Below are 15,118 nucleotides of genomic sequence, written 5' to 3'. Positions count from 1 at the left end.
TAACTTCCAGGAGGAGAGCATAGCCATATGAAAGGGAGAATGTGAAAAGCCACAAACCTGGTTCAGAGGCTGGTCAGCCACTCTGGTGAGCGTTTCATATATGTTTAGATCTTTTTACCCAAGAACCTATGGCACAGTCAGATCTCTTTGAGAATAATTGTACATGACAGTAAATCCACATTAACATTCAGTAGTGCAAATAGAAGAAAATAAACATGTGACTCAAAAATCAGTTTCAGGCAGAACAGTTTTATACATGGTTGGTAGAGAAACATGCTCTCAATATTTTTATATTCTCAGCATTACAAACTGGCTCAGCTTAAAGGATTTAAACATTTTGTTCACTGTAAAGAGAGTATCACAGCTGTAGAACTAAGCAAATTTTTAAAGAGCTGAATTCATGTTTTGATGAAAGAATCTATTTGTAGCAGAAGTGGCTTATTTTCTTTAAGCAACCTGCTGGGGCATAGGTATATTACTTTTATAGAATGGCTTTTTTCAAAATTACTTGATTTCAACATAAATTTACACAATGCATCCTTTCTAAATGTAAGGTAAGCAAATAATAGTTCTACATAAAATTGATTATATGGGAGATTTCAATCTTAATTGAATTCCATGGGACTTGGTTATGATTAGACATGTATATAATTGTAACATGAGTAAAGTTTACAGTATGGATGCTGATTTGGAAAATCTTTGTGAAGAATTTATTTACCTATTATAAATTCCATAAAGTATAACAATTGGAAAAGTATAGTATAGTATAAAATATGTAATATACTGTATAATATAATATTAAATATATATGGCTTTCCCTCTCACAGCAGTGACTAGGTATTTACAAGTCTAGCATCTGCATATAACCCATGATACTTGAGGTCAAAATAAAAAAACTCAATCAGAAAAAACAGGTTTTGATGCTAGTGTTCAGTAAGTGGTATGCCATGTACTAATGAACCAGCCAAGTAACAAATTGTATACCTGGGGCTCCTAAAAGCCTCTCTTTTATACTAGATCTTCTCAATTATCAATTTTTCTGACACTTGTACTTTATTATGAAAATATCTATATTATATATTTAGAAATCCACTTGAGATTGTGATTTGATCAACCATTGCAGAATATATCAGACTTTCAAAAATATTCATAAGATTTCAATGGTCAGTTTCTTGACTTGAACACTATCTTGCAAAAAATAAAAGAATCAAAGTTTCATGTACATACATAATAGTAACCTCATGATACTACAATAGGCTACTGTTGATGGGCTGCTTGATAGGAACTACTGTAGAATCTTTGGGGAAAATAGGGGTCATAATTTTAAATGATATCCATCAACATACCCATGTTTAGTTCTGGGTGTCACTATCTAAAAGGATCCAGGTAGCTTGTGGTGTGAAAAATATTTGCTAGAGATCCTGTGTTAACTGGTTCTGCATAAAGCATCTTCCATCATTTATAAGGTTGCAAAAATCATTCTTGATCATTTTACAAAACTAACTTGTCCTAATTGTTTTTGAGAAGAGCGTGTTAGATTTCATAGATTTTGGTGAGGTCTGGCAAGGCAAGATCTTGAAGTGTTACAAGCAGACTCGTAATGTTGATTTCCTGACAAGATGCTTCTGCTATATTTAATAGTGGAGCAAAAATATGATTCATATGCATAGCATGTCAAGAACATGAACATCATTATGAAGTGTTGATGTGTTTACATACCCTTTGTAAGAAGATTAAAGTGTTTCTAATTGTCCCTTTCTTGAACCTAACCTAATATTTTTGGTGTGTCCCATAGAATAATATTGAAAGAATGAACAAATCAGTGGTGGAACCATCTGAGATTTGCCTAATTAGAACTCAAATTGTTCCCATATTGGAAGTTACATGTGTGTAATGCCTTTTGGAGCAAAGAATAGAAGAAATATGTAAAGGTCAGCCAACAATATACTGCAATGAAGTGTATTTCCATATTTTTTGAGAAAAGGACCTTTCCATGCAATAAGACACATTTGATTTTACTAGAAACAGATTTCAGAATGGTCTTATCCAGTTTGGAGGGGATGAATCCTGCAAACTATTGTAGGTTCGTATTAACAAGAATTTTTGATTATGATGTATTTCAATTTGCTTTATGAGATAAAATGTCTGTCTGGTATGCAATATTGTGATATTGTAATAGGACTATACTATTATAATGGCATTATATATTGCAATGGTACCTGATATTCTAATGATACTTGCTGATATAAGATTTCATATAACAGATTAAAAAATAGCTTTTTCCCAAACATTAATGTCTGTAATGTTCCCAGTCAAACTCCGAATATTGAATTGTATGGAAATAATGCTGTAATTCAAGGAGACTGATCCAAGCTATTAACAGTCCTTACCGTTGTCATTAACAAAAGAGCAGCCTTCCTTCCTTCCTTCCTTCCTTCCTTCCTTCCTTCCTTCCTTCCTTCCTTCCTTCCTACCTACCTACCTACCTACCTACCTACCTATATCAAAACACTGCCTTTTTCTCCATATGATGATCATGCATATATGTAACTGGGCCAGCATTATTTTGGGTACAGTAACATTTGTCATTTATTAGACTGATTTTGTTCACAGTAAATTTCAACTCCAAGACTCTAGTGGATTTGAGATAGCTGGGCAGAGTCCATTGTGGGATAATATAGCAAGTCTTCTCATATGTATGCACATTTGAATCTCTGTAGGATTGGTGGGGTTTTGCCAAAAAAATGTTCACAGGACCCCCTCTTGATGAGAATTTTTTTTAGTAAACTTGGGAGCACATTCACTCCTGGAAACCATATAAAAACCAATACATGGTGTTTTTCTTCTGCTAATGATGGCAGTTTGGCAATATTATCTGCTGAGATAATCAGCTTTGGTAGCAAAAATATTTCTCATCACTCCCTTTTTAGCTCAGTTCTCTGCGAGAGAAAAAGAGTAATGTAAATAGAGCCCGTGTGAGTGGGCTGTTAATGAAAGAGTTGCCAAGTGTATATGCAAGTTTCTATGTACAACTGCAATTATGGAAATTTTTCCTCAGCTTTTGAATCAGTAGAGGCTTACAGACTTTTTAAATTAAGATGTTGTCAAAAATCTATTGCTTGCTATTCCTACCCTTATTGTCAAAGGAGCTTCTAAAACAACAAACATTATTCATGTAAGAATCTCATTGCAGCTTCTTGCGGATATATACCTAAACATTGTTTATAGAGCTCAAATGTCTTTCTGCCTAAAATAATGAAGATATAATTTAAATAGCTAGGCTGCTACAGATTTTTTTTTAAATTGCTAATATCTTTGAGTGACATTTCTATAGTCTTTCCCTCCCCCAATATTAAGTGATGATTTGTTTCATCATGTATGTGTAACTTTGCCCATCTGTCCATTATTTTAAAACTAAACTTTTTGCCATTTTAACAATATAACAAGAATTTAGCATGCCTTTTATATCTGTTGGGTGAACTGGAAAGGGATGCTATGCACAAATTCACAAAGGTATGATAATATGATAATTTTTATTTTTTATTTATTAATTTATTAATCAAAATTAGACATCGCCCACCTAACTGACTCTGGGCAGTTTACAGATAAAATCATACAGTATAAAAAATAAGAGTTGAAACAGAATGGGGCGGAGGGAGTGCTTTCAGGCTCACCTTGGCCACTCCCAAAGTGGCACGCTGCTCTTTGATCCTCACATGAATTGGCAGAGCCAGGTTTTCATGCTCTTTGGAAAGCCGAGAGAATGGAGGCCAACTTCACCTCTGGGAGCAAGATGTCCCATAGGGTGGGGACAATGACAGAGAATGCTCTCTTCTTAGATCCTACCAGTAGGAATTATTTAACTGACAGTGTCCATAATATACCCTCTCTGCCTAACTGGATGGGACGGGTTGGGACAAGATGCTTCCCTATGTAAACTGAACCCATTCCATGAAGGATTTTAAAGGTGATAACCAACACATTGAATTGGACCTGGAAAGAAACTGGCACCCCCAATACAATTCACATTTTAGTGCAATCTGTTAAATAAATCACAATTGCTGGAATCAATCTTGCAAAGTATTAATAGCATATGAATAAAACTTAAAAATTACCCCATGCAACAGGAGATATTAAAAACAGTTACAACCATCATCATCATCACCATCATCCAATAAATATAAGACACAATCTTAAGGCAAATTTTATTCTAAATATCTTAGTTTTGACCAAGTCACAAAATGCTCATAAGGATAATACTGTATCAGAAACACCAAAAGGAGCATGCTTTGCCCAGGCGAGAAATAAAAAGGTGGCCCCAGGAAGAAGTAAGGTTTGAACTTCTAGAGCAGGTGATAAAACATTGGGTGATGCAAGTTCATCATTATCTCACCACAAGAATTATTTGCATAAAATAATAAGAAACAACAACAGGCAGTACACAAAACCCCACCTCCTCTGGTCCGTGGAAAAAACTCTCTCCACAGAACTGGTCGATGGCACCCAAAAGCTTGGGGGCTGCTGGTTTAGGTTGTTGCATAAACCCACCATCTGCAGTTAAAATTCAGTGTGTTTTATGAATTCAATAATAGCATCATTGCGACATAGCTTATCCTATGAATGCTTTCTGTTTAATGCTCAATACACAGATGCTCCCTAAACACAATAGATTTTCTGTCATTTATTCTGATCATCAAAAAGGTTCTGCCGTGGGGAGAAAAAAGGAAGAAAGGTGCACAGTATCACAATAATAATGGCCGTGCAACCTATTGCAGTTTATATATCAACAGCTTAGGCAGAAAATAAAGGGCTGTTGCTGAATACAGTTTGAATACTGTGTTTGTCTTGGAGGTTTTTTTTTTTCCAAGAGTAAAAGGCAAGTACAGTATGGTAGAGCAAGAGCCTTACTGTAGTTTACAGAAATCTTTCCAATTCTCTCCTCTGCACCATTTTTTCCTTCTAAATTGTGCATATTTCTCCAGAGATCTCCCCAGTTTCTTCAGTGGCACTAATTTTTTTATGCCATTTTTCTGGTTGGCTAATCCTCTGATTCCACCAAACACATCAACAGGATTTTATACTGACATTGAACTGATATTGAAAACTATTGAAATATTGAAAAACAAATAAAACTCTTGAGTAGTCTTCATTCAGCCCATCAGTTTGCTTAGCTTTTCCTTTATGGGGTCATGCTTCATAATGATGCTGAGAGGTAGATGAGCTCACAAAGGAGAAGTAAATAAAACCTTTGGGTGGGCTAGTGAAACTTGCTCACTGACAAGTTTTACCTTGTGTGCGCATTGACTACTGGTAACTTAGATCACATATGGCTTTATTTTTAACTTTTCAGTGTTTATTTGCTTGCTTATTTCCTTATTTAATATACTTGTTGACTTAGATTACTTTACACACAATATTTATTTATTTATTTACTTATTTATTATATTTGCTTATTATAGTTATTTATATTTACTTATACTTATTTATTAAATTTATTGATTATATTTAATATATTTCATTTAGGATTAGTGTAGTTTAGCTTAGGGCATTAGGGATGGAGGCATTCCTCTCTTATGCAGGGAAACTCCTCTTCGAGGTAAGAGATCCTCCATTTTATTGATTTATTTACTTGTATGTGTAACTCTAGGATTAGTTCAGGATTCAAAATTCTATCTGCTTCTTTGGCAATTTCTTTAGGGAAATGGTTGAAAAAGTGGTGGGGCTCAAGACTTGGGCAGAAACAGCATTGGTTGCCCCTGGTGGATGACAGGCTCAGGACCTGGTTGGGGAAGTGCACCTTTCTTGGGTCTTTTACATTTCTAGGGGCTTTAGTCAATGGTGTGATTCAACCTGGTACAAAATGCAGTGGCCCGCATGGTTTTATGTAGAGGTGACACATGGTGGGCACATGTGTCACCTCTCCTGCAGGAGCTGCATTGGTTGCTGATTTGCTTCTGGGTGCAATTCAAGGTGCTGGTTGTCACCTTTAAAGCCCTTCATGGCTTGGGTCTGGGTTATCTAAGGAAACATCTCTTGCTAGTCACATCCACCCGATCCATTAGAGTGAGGAGGCAAGGAATGTTGCGGGTCCCACCCCTGAGGGAGATATACCTGGTGGGACCCAGAAGAAGGGCCTTCTCCGTGGTGGCTCCGTCTCTCTGGAACATCCGCAGAGATTAGAATGGCCCCCTCACTAATACTCTTCCGAAAGGCACTGAAGACCTGGTTTTTCCAGCGGGCCTGGTTACCCCAGAGGGGAATGGAGCCCATCAAATGTCTAGTGTGATCTGCTGTTGTCGAGAAGGGGGTGGGTAGGAGTTGGTTTTTGATTTTTTGTTTTTTGTTTTCCAAAATTTTGTTCTATTGTACTTTACTAATTTATTTGATTCTTTTTGTTAGTTTTTATTGTTTTTATTTTTATTTTTTGTTTTAAATATGGTTTTACATTGTGTAAGCCGCCACGAGTCACCATGGGTGAATAGGCGGCAATTTAAATAAATAAAATAAATAAACAAATCGGTATAACAATCAGTTCCGTGTAGAGAGTTAGAAACTATACTTTAAAAAATGGGTTCAATTTGGCAAATTGTGCAGCCTATGATTATATGTAAGGTTGATATTATTTTTAAAGATCTTTTTAGAGCTAGAGGATTCCTTACATATGCTACAATGATGCTACAATGTATGGTTGATAATAGATTAATGTAGTTACCTTGCTTTTCAAAAGGTGGCTTTATGGTCCAAGATTTTGGCAGAACTTCTGCAAAGTGTTTTAGAACAAATGGCCAGAATGCAGCCAAAATACATTGCAACTAAATAAGACTCTAGCAGGTATGATTGTATCCACACTATGATTTATAATACTTAGTAAATTTGCCTCCTTCAGTAGGTTTGTCCTCAAGTGTTGAAAATGTCTTCTTTGGCAGATTTATCTGCAGAAATACAGACAACATCAAAGAGACCAAAGTAAGTAACCAACTATTTTGTTTGTGTGAGAACCTGTAGCAGGAGTGGGGCTACAAAGGCAATCCTCCCTCTGCATCAGTGGTGGGATTCTACTGGTTCAGCCTGGTTCGCGCGAACCACTAGTAAAAAATGCTATCGTTCGGCCGAATGGGTAGTAAAAAAACAACTACTGGTTCAGCTGAACCGGTATTTCTTTTCTTTCTTTTTCCTCCCAACGATCAGCTGTTCCGACATCAGCTGTACCAGGATCCCCCTTGCTGTCTTACTGCTTCGCCCAGGAGGCTTCCCTGAGGCCCAGGAGACAAAAAGGGGCACACGGGGGGGTGCTGCACTGCCCCCCTGCACTCTGTTTTTTGCCTTCCTGGGCCTCAGGATAGCCTCCTGGGAGCAAAAATGCCCCCCCCCAGGAGGTTCCCTGAGGCCCAGGAGGCCAAAAAACAGAGAGCAGAGGAGTGCTGCACCAAAAAAGCCACACCTACCCATTCACATAGCCACGCTCACCTAGCCACTCCCACCTAGCCACACCCACAGAATCGGTAGTAAAAGTATTTGCATCCCGCCCCTGCTCTGCATCATACCTGACTCTTCCTATTCAATGGCCAGTCTTAAATTCCAGTGTTCTTGGTGGGTTAATATGTAATGTCTTTTGTGAATATTGTTTAATAGTGTGTTTTTCCATAAAAATACAGAAAAGAAGCGGATAGAAGAACTAACGTTGCTTCAAGAAAGGGAGCTGTCAGAAAAAGATCTTACCATAAAGAGCTGTAAGTCATTCATTTCCTTACCATGCTGTTTTAAGCCCCTCTTTTTATCCACAAATTTATATTGTATGACTGATGTTTGCTTCTTATAATTTCTGCATCTTAGTTGGAAGAGGAGAATCTTTGAAAAATCTTTCAGGACCAGCTCCTTGCCAAACCATGGTCACTAGCCATGGTCATCCCCATCTTCAAAAAGGGAGACCCCAGCCTAGTTGAAAATTACAGACCAATCTCTTTATGCTGCGTCACCTGTAAAGTCATGGAATCAATTATTAACCAATCCATTATCCTCCACTTAGAAACAAACAACCTATGCTCTAACAAACAATTTGGTTTCAGAAAAAAAATATCCTGTAATCTACAATTCCTACACGGCAAAAACATATGGACTACACAACTTGATCAGGGCAAAGCAATTGACGCTATTTACATAGACTTCTGTAAAGCCTTTGATTCAGTGGTACATGACAAACTACTCCTAAAACTAAAATCTTATGGTATCTCTGGACACCTGCATAACTGGATAGAAGCATTCCTGTCAAACAGATAACAAATGGTCAAAATTGGGAGCGTCCTATCAAATTCTGTATCTGTCAACAGTGGTGTCCCCCAAGGCAGCGTTCTTGGACCAACTCTCTTTATACTTTACATAAATGACCTCTGTGATCATATTAAAAGCAACTGCATTCTGTTCACTGATAATGTAAAGCTATTCAACACCACTGACAATACTGCTACCCTTCAAAATGACCTCAACTATGTGTCAGAATGGTCAAACAAATGGCAACTTCAAATCTCAACAAACAAATGTTCTGTCTTACATATTGGCAAAAAAAATCAGAAAATAAAATAGAGGCTGAATAGTCAAGACCTTGTTGATGGCCCCAACTATGTCAAGGACCTTGGAGTACTCATCTCTAATAATCTAAGTGCTTGAGCCCACTGTAACTACATAGCCAAAAAGGCATTAAGAGTTGTTAACCTAATCCTGCATAGCTTTTTTTCCGGTAATATTACACTACTAACTAGAGTATACAAAACATTTGCTAGACCAATTCTTGAATACAGCTCATCAGTCTGGAATCCGCATTACAAAACGGATATTAATGCAGTTGAGCAAGTCCAGAAATATTTCACGAGAAGAGTCCTCCACTCCTCTACTCGTAGCAGAATATCTTATGCCACCAGACTTAAAATTTTAGACCTAGACAACCTAGAACTATGCCGCCTTCAGTTCGATCTAAGTATAGTACATAAACTTATCTACTGCAATGTCCTACTTGTCAATGAATACTTCAGCTTCAACCACAACAATACAAGAGCACACAATAGATACAAACTCAAGCACCAAACTTGATTGCAGGAAATATGACTTTAGCAACAAAGTAGTCAATGTCTGGAATACTCTACCTGACTCTGTGGTTTCTTCCCCAAACCCCCAAAACTTTAACCTTAGACTGTCTACTATTGACCTCACCCCTTTCCTAAGAGGTCTGTAGGGGGAGTGCATAAGTGCACCAACGTGCCTACTGTCCCTGTCCTATTGTTTCTTTTTTATCCTTATCCATTTCATGTATTCATAACCATGCTTATACTTATACCTGTTATTTAATACTTGCTTGACAAATAAATAAATTAAAAAAAAAACAATTTAGTCAGCAAAATGGCTCAGTTTATGAGGGAAAATAAGGAACTGCAGAAGAAAATGAAAGACAATCCAGAAAGTGAGATCATTTTAATTTAACAACATTTTAATTGTTTTCATTCAAAAAAGAAAAGTGATTTATTTAATCTTAAGTTTGACTGTAGAAGTTCTAGTTCTTTTTTTTTTTTGCCAGGAGATGTAGACAGAGATGAGGAAATTAACTACAAGGTACTAAAGGAGAAATATGAGAAGTACCAGAAAGCCATCAGAAGAGCGAAGACTGTAAGTATCATACATAACAGTAAGAAATCAGAACAACCTCTTTAAGTGAAATTTTAAATACATTAAAAGTTAATTTTGATTGTACTTCATCAATTTCTTTTTATAGGAGGTCTCAAAAGAAATTGAGAAAAAGAAAGAACTGGCAAGGGCTTGGGAGCAGGCAATTGATGATGTTTGCTCCCATCTCATATCCCTACCTGTCCAAGAAAGACCAAGACGGCAAGATTTGTCCTTCCGTTTCTTGGAGAGAAATAGACGTGTTTCAACTGATGACTCACTACTTTGTTCTAAAATATTTGTTTAACATTTTCAGTCTCTGCCAGAAAAGAGTCCAAAGAGACACCTGATTGTATACAAAAGGTAAATACACAGACTATTTGAGAATGTCAATTGGTATAGAGATTGATATCTGGTTAAATTCCACTAAACTGCACATATAGTCAACTGTTTCATGAAGTGAACGTTAGTAAATAAAGACTGAACATCTACTGAGCACATGATGTCATCTTTCACATTGGATAAAACTGCTGTTTGATATACATAATTTAATGTGTTAGTTGTTTTTTTCATTGAAATACTTATATTTTTTCAAAATAGGAAGATCTGGTTTCTCTTAAAATACAGTCCTCAAATACAGGATTGTACTAATGTGATTCTGTTGTAACCTACTTCTTTTTAATCTATTTCAGTGAATTCGAAGACACCTGTACTCATTTTTGGGACTCCCTCTGCTAATGGTTTAATACAACCAGGGACAACCAGGACCAGCTGGATTGCTGTGACTAAGAGATGCAGTCATGTGGCATAGATTTTGCACCTCTTCATTTAACAACAGTGGCAATTTGTCCACATTTCATACCATTTGAAATTGTAACATGATGACTACCTTTATGATGAAAATTCTTTTTCACCACCAATTATTCTCCTGAAGAAATTGCTTTTGACATCCCCCTCTTCGCTGGAAAACAAAGTGAGGAAAAGGCTTCCAGCAGTTTGAATGTGGTGCAGGTGATTGTGCCCTGTAAGTTTCTGTCCTGAGTACTTGGGATGTTAACAAAGAAGAACTCAAGAACACCCAGGTGGAAGACATCAAGCATTCTTTGGACAATATCCATTCCAGCCAAGTTAATATTTTCCATCTGGCCAAATGTCCAACCTCTTCTTCACTAAAGGAGCCAGACGAACAATGTCTCTCTCATAAAAATTTGGTGAGACATAATTAAAAGACATGCATTCCAGCTCAGTCATTGCCTGGGCTACAGGAACCTTGCTAGGTTTTGGAGTTCTTGGACATTTGGTGGAAAATATTCAGGACTCACGGCTTCTGGCTGAGGAACCAAGGCCAGTAACAAAAGTAACTCAAATTGTAAAGGCAGGGGGAGTTGGCGGCAGATGAAGTCAGCAGTTATTGAATTGTTCATATTTGGAAATCAGGACCCTATTCTTTGCTTCAGAAACAACAAAGCTCTCTAATGAAAGTAGTAAAAGAATTGAAACAAAGAATAACTGAGCATCTCATAAAAATACAGAATAAAGTTGCCTGCACTGAAGCCTCCAAAGAAGTTCCAAAGTAATAGCTAGCAAAAGCATTGAAAGATGCCAATACTGTACTATTAAATATACACAATACTGTACTATTAAATATACACACCAGCTCACTGCAAGAGACATCTAACTAATATATAGTGTACTGCAGTTATAACTGAATACCTAGAAGAATTGAAACAAAGAATCATTGAGCATCTAAAACAGTACAAAAACACAGCATAAGGTTGCCTGCATTGAAGCTTGTCCCAAGGAACAAAATAGCAAAAGCATTGAAAAATGCCAAAACTATAATAGCAAATATAAATATCAGCTCACTGCAAGAAACATGTAGCTAATATACAGCACAGCTGCAGTTATAACTGAATACCAGGGATTCAAAATTAACAAAAAGGAAAAACAGCTAAAGGGTACACTACCAAGATTAACGAAGCATTGGAAATAATAAAGCAGCAAATAATAGCTATAGCCAAGAAGATCCTTCAAATTTCTCACTACAGGCAGAATCTCCAATTTCAATCCCAATTAGAAACATTGAGAGACTACAGTGAATCAATTAATACTTGACAAGAAAGACATAATACAGTTGTGAGTGCAGATATGGGATAACCCAAAAAGTACAATAATAGGCCAAGTGAGGAGAAGCGCAGTGCCCCTTGACGTGAGTGATGTTGAGTTGGCCACGTCCACCCAGTCACATGACCACCAAGCCACACCTACCAACTAAGCCACGCCCACAGAACTGGTTATTAAAAAATTTGAATCCCACCCCTGGATATCACGCAGGCAGGTCTGTCCAGCTCTGCTTCCTGAGATGGCATCTCAAGAAGTAAACTTCCCTCACCCTATAGCAGAGCATTTTTGTAAAAGCAGCAAAAATGTATTCATTTTATACAATTATATTAACCACAGTAAAGTGCATGAACATAATTTTAAAAGATAATAAATTTCATACAATTGCTATGCATTGTGTTATAGATCTTCACACAGAGATGCATGGTATGACAGGCAATATATAATATAAATATTTATCATTTCAATTTCTGTGGCTTCCCACTCCTACAAAACTTTGGGCATCTTACAAGGGTTAAAATGATCAATATGAAATATTTAAAACAACAATAGAAATGACGCTGCCAGAGGATAAAACCAGCCAATTCATAACAAGCTATTCAAACTCTGTAGTGGGATCATATGAGCTCCTGGCTCAGAGCCCATGGAAAAAGTGCCTTGCAAGATGACAGGATTGGGGCTGTGTGGATCTCAGGGGTAATGCATTTTAAAATATAATAATAACTAATAATAATAATAATGACCCTATGCTCGATCACCCAAAAAATTCTTAATAAGTGCATCTCATCAGCTAAAAATGTGTTGCAGACCCATGCTTTATACCTAATGCCAAAATATCCAGATGTGTGCACGTGTATATCATGAGCTTTGTGTAAATAAGAAGGAAGTAGAAAAAAGATTCTTTGAAGATTTGATTAAGGAGAACAAACAATCAAAAGATTCTGCTAAAGATACAGCATCTTGAAAGAGAATGATAGGAAAAGTAAGGCAGAATAAGAATGGTAGTTCAGGATTTGTACCTAAGTTTGCATGCTTTCTTGCAGCACACCCTCTAAAGAGATATGCATTTCCCCTTATCTCAAAACCATGGAGACTGTTAGTGATGGATTTTTGTTTACATTCTTTGCATTTCTGCTGAGATAAATCTCCCAATTTAGGATGGAATTTTCCAGCCACAAGCTAAACCTTGACACAAACCTATTGCCCCAAATTCCTGGGAGCTCTGAAACTAGTCAGGTAAATTTGACGAGGAAAGTATAGCCAGATGCACAATTAGATTTTAATATGGTTTTCTATCCTGTTTGCTCACGGCATTTGTTTGGGTCCTACTCCCTTTCTTTGCTCAATTTGTTTATGGATTAATTATTAGCTAGCTTTGGTTTGCAAAGTTCATTTCATGTAACGGTGCAACTATTCTTATTTCCCAGGTTTTTAAAAATAAAATCCTTTATTTTCACTTAGCTTTAGCATATCTATTAGCCATATACTCAAACCTATTTGCCTTGCTAACATTGGCTAAAATGTTAATCTATCTATTTAAAAACAAATTTTGGAAAACTTGAAGTCTTTTGCCTCGTCCAGATTCCAGGTGTTGGAGGGATCTCCCCAGTCAAGAAGTAAGGCAATACAATAATTGGGCAATACAATTATTTGCCCAAATGAATGCTTCCAAATGAAGGACAGATACACCAAGAACTTCCATAAGTCAACTAAAGGCATAAGGGAGAGAACTCCAAGAAGGGGTTTACTTGTGGGCGTTTGAGACACATACCCATGCAAACAAGTTCTCATATCAAGGGGAAGAATGCTATCAAACTTTTGACAGCAGACATATATAATAAAACAAGATTATGAACAATATGATGGCTGAAATAATGACCAATGGTGGGTTTCAAAATAATTTCCTACCAGTATGGAGAGTTCACTTTGCGCATGCACGCAGAGCTCAGAAACCACTTTCTGCATCAACGCTGGTGAGCTGTGCTGTTTTTTTAGTTCATGGCAATCCGCTCTGCCATGTGAATCAGCTGAGCTAATAAACAACAGAATACAGGAGAGGTAAGAGCAAGAGTAGATAGGTGGGGCCAGCCAGAGGTAGTATTTGCTGGTTCTTTGAACCAGTCAAAATTTTTGCTACTGGTCTGCCAGAACGGGTCCGAACCGGTTGAATACCGCCTCTGCTTATGGCTTTATCATTGTTCATTTTGGGGAACTTCCCTCTGTCAAATAGGTTTTAAAAAGTTATAGTCTTTTAAGTTTTGCAGTATTTTTTTTATACTGATCAACTGTCTCACAAATTAGGCAGTTTACACACAAAAATAAAGTAATTGCAAAAAATAGTTACACATGCCACCCAGGTTCACCTACCACTCCACAAGACCTTTAGAAGGAGATGGTTTTTCTTGCTTTGTAAATTGCAAGCAAGAACCACACCCTTTTACTTGAAGGGGGAAGATGTTTTATAACATGGGAGCTGTCCACAAAAAGGCATGTCTCCATAATCCCATCTACCTGACCTCAAAGGGGGCAATTTGGAGAAAGGCCTTTGGGAAGAATGTACAAGGGAGGCTGATTCTGGTGGAGAGAGATAGTCCTGTGTGTATCCTGGTTTTGTGGCACTTTTGTTTTAAATATTAAATCCCACACCTTGATTTGATCTCAAGAGCTTTGAAAGAACCAGTGCAGTGACCTCAATTTTGGTGTCCTACTGCTGAATTCATCTTGGTCAGCAGTCAGTCTGCTGCATTTTCAACCACTTGCAAATGATAGATGTGATAAAATAATAATAAAGAAATTATGGTCAGATGCAAGTAATTTAAAACCCATGAAAAGTAAAATTTGTAGAATATAAGGATCAAGACAGCCTAATAAAAAAGTTATCAGCTTGTCACTAGAAAAATTGAAGATGTTTTGGAAATCAGAAAGCAACAAATAACAGCAATAGCTGTGAACATGGAATGCTATAAGGCATGAACCATCCAATTCAAGAAAAACCAACTATTTCAATTAGACCAGAGGTGAGGCTACCAAACTATAAATGGCAATGATAATTCTGAATATGGAAAACCAAATAAAAAGAAAATCCAACTTGTGGAAAGATCTATGAGAAAATCAAAAAGCCTATAATAAAAATGCTAGATGGATAAGAGAATTTGAAGATGAATTTAGAGTCACATTGTGATAGAGATTTATTTATTTGATTTGTTAATTGCTTACAAAATAATAGGTGTAAGTATAAACATGAGTAAGAATACAGAAAATAGGTATGATTAAATGGGGACAATAGGACAGGGACAGGAGGCACGATGGTGCACTTATGCACGCCCCTTACAGGCCTCTTAGGAAT

General features: G+C 36.9%; 1 long non-coding RNA gene across 1 annotated transcript; it reads left to right on the top strand.

The window, feature by feature from the left end:
* Positions 1-22: 22 nt before the first annotated feature.
* Positions 23-11,007, top strand: LOC113417281 (uncharacterized). Its single transcript, XR_015745949.1, has 6 exons — positions 23-85; positions 6,927-6,970; positions 7,661-7,730; positions 9,566-9,654; positions 9,761-10,014; positions 10,344-11,007. It is a non-coding gene; the product is annotated as an uncharacterized LOC113417281 (long non-coding RNA).
* The last annotated feature ends 4,111 nt before the right edge of the window (positions 11,008-15,118 follow it).

This window comes from Notechis scutatus, chromosome 1 (genome assembly GCF_049901735.1).
Source record: "Notechis scutatus isolate UNSWTSFEM ecotype Mainland chromosome 1, rNotScu1.2, whole genome shotgun sequence".
Lineage (NCBI taxonomy): Eukaryota > Metazoa > Chordata > Lepidosauria > Squamata > Elapidae > Notechis > Notechis scutatus.
Note: the sequence above shows the minus strand (reverse complement) of the source record. Positions and strands in the feature narration are given on the sequence as shown.